This window comes from Mustela putorius, unplaced genomic scaffold (genome assembly GCF_011764305.1).
Source record: "Mustela putorius furo isolate JIRA1106 unplaced genomic scaffold, ASM1176430v1.1 tig00003987_pilon_pilon_pilon, whole genome shotgun sequence".
NCBI lineage: Eukaryota > Metazoa > Chordata > Mammalia > Carnivora > Mustelidae > Mustela > Mustela putorius.
Window position 1 is genome coordinate 849,391 of NW_025422126.1, and position 2,593 is coordinate 851,983.

General features: G+C 40.7%; 1 pseudogene; it reads left to right on the top strand.

Annotated features, from left to right (window-relative positions):
• Window positions 1-1,302: 1,302 nt before the first annotated feature.
• LOC106004342 lies at window positions 1,303-2,263 on the top strand (annotated as a pseudogene).
• The last annotated feature ends 330 nt before the right edge of the window (window positions 2,264-2,593 follow it).

A 2,593-nucleotide genomic window follows, 5' to 3' on the forward strand; every position in this document is an offset into this window, starting at 1 on the left:
CTTATGTGCATACAGCCCTCATACACACATCCCACTCCAATGTTACATCTCCTAGCCTACTTTTCACCCAACTTCTCTCCTGCATTTATCTACATTCCTTTGGAATGACAGGAAAAGAATAACCAGTAAATGAACCTCCCTCCCATTTTTTTGAAAGATGGTGGACCTCTATCTCATAATGTGAAGTATTAATATTTGCTGCTATGGAGCTTTTTGAAATAATAAATATGTTGTCTAATTTTTAGTCAGTGACCTGAAAGGGAGAGAATATTTCTCCTCACCACATGCAGGGCATATCCATTTAAGAATCTAACTGAATTTGACACTGTATGCAGTTTAGGTTTTTAATGTCCATCATATAATTTTAAGAAACATTTTGATTTGGAGCTCCTGAGTGGCTCAGTGGGTTAAGCCTCTGCCTTCGGCTCAGGTCATGGATCAGGGTCCTGGAATCAAACCCTGAATCAGGCTCTCTGCTCAGTGGGGAGCCTGTTTCCCTGTCTCTCTCTGCCTGCCTCTCTGCTTACTTGTGATCTCTCTCTGTCAAATAAATGAAAAAAATCTTAAAAAAAAAGAGAGAGATAGAAACATGTTGATTCATAGACCAGAATGAGTTAATTCACCTGTAGATCCTCAATTCCTAGCACAGGCCTTAGCATCAGTTCAGTGGTCAATGAATGCAGAAGAGGACCTATGTGCATATACTGCCTGGAACCCATTTTGGTAAAACCTCATTCCCTCCTTCTCTCATAAAAAGTGAGGAAAACTTCACATGTATCTGTTTTATTCAGTGATATCATCAGTGAAAATTCTGATGACATGTCTTTCTATCTAGTGTTATTTCTATAGGCAGTATTGAATGGTGGCTGAGATCAAAGCTTTCAAATTCATACTGTCTGATTCTAAATCCAGTGGGACCTACGTCAGGAAGCTGAAAGTCTGTAGGATTTTCTTTTATCTATAGGAATAATATTAGTATCCGTATCAAGGATTATTGTAAAGGTCTTTTCAACAGTCTGTTGTGAAGATTTAATGAGCTGTATTTGGAAAGTACCATTAGACATAGTAAGCACTTAGTAAATGCTAACTATTTTTTTCAAGATATATTTTAATTCTTCCATGAAAAGAGTCAGATTTCCTGACTCTTGTAGGCTAGATAATACAACTCACTGTCCTTCCACTGTATTCCAGGAGAATACATTGGGCAAAAGAAAGTCTAATCAGACATCATTCAGCCTAATGGGCTGTTCCTCAATCTTGACTCAGCCCTGTGGTTTTTGATCAAGGCACTAGGTCTGGAATATGTTGCCATAGATGCCTCCCTCCTCTTATAATCACAGCGGTCCCCAGGATATGTGGTATGTCCTGATTGGAATCCTAGGACTGGAAGATTTTCACACCTGGATCTCCATCCCCATCTGTTCCATGTACGTTTTGGCTGTTGTAGGCAATGTGTTCTTGATCTTTATGATGGTCTGCATGAGTCCATGTATATCTTCCTTTCCATGCTTGCCTCGGCAGATGTGCTACTCTCCACAGCCACAGCCCCCAAAATGCTGGCCATTTTCTGGTTCCAGTCCATGGATATATCCTTTGCTTGTGTGTGTCCCAGATGTTCTTCATACATTTCATCTTTGCGGCAGAATCTGGTATTCTCCTGGCCATGGCATTTGACCGCTATGTGGCCATCTGTCACCCCCTGAGATATACCACAATCTTAACCTCTTCAGTCATTGGGAAGATTGGCATAGCAGCTATGGTCAGGAGCTTCATCATCTGCCTTCCATTCACCCTCCTGGTACACAGACTTAGGTATTGTGGGAGAAGCATCATTCCCCATTCCTACTGTGAGCACATGGGCATTGCCAGATTGGCATGAGACAATATCAGGGTCAACATCATCTATGGGCTGACTGTGGCCCTGCTGTCTACAGGACTGGACACTGTGTTCATCATTATGTCTTACACCATGATCCTTTGCACAGTGTTTCAGATACCTTCCTGGGCTGCCAGATTCAAGGACCTCAACACATGTGCTTCCCACATCTGTGTCATCCATATGTTCTATGCCCCAGCATTCTTTTCATTTTTTTTTGCCCATCGTTTTGGGGGGGAAACCATCCCTCATCATGTCCACATCCTAGTAGCCAACCTCTATGTGGTGGTGCCCCCTAGGCTAAACCCCATTATTTATGGGGTCAAGACCAAACAGATTCATGACCGAGTAATTTTCCTTTACTCTCGTATCACCACATGTTGTTAAAATGAGGATTACTGCCTAATGTTGGATATTTCTCAATAAAAAACACACTCTAACCCACATATACACATACAATTTGATGGGTAATAGGAATAAATGATATCCATAAATAATCCTCAACACACATAAAAAAAGGACAGTAAATGCCAAAGTTACTAATGCATTTCCCTAAAGTACTTAAAGACTTTGAAAAAATAATGATATTCTGAATTCTCCTAGACATGCTATTATTTTGCATTGTAACTTCTTCTTAAGCAAACATAAGAGAACCCTGTGCAAAGAGGAATACATTTTAGGATTTAACCCAAATGGAACTTTCCTGGGTAGAGCTGG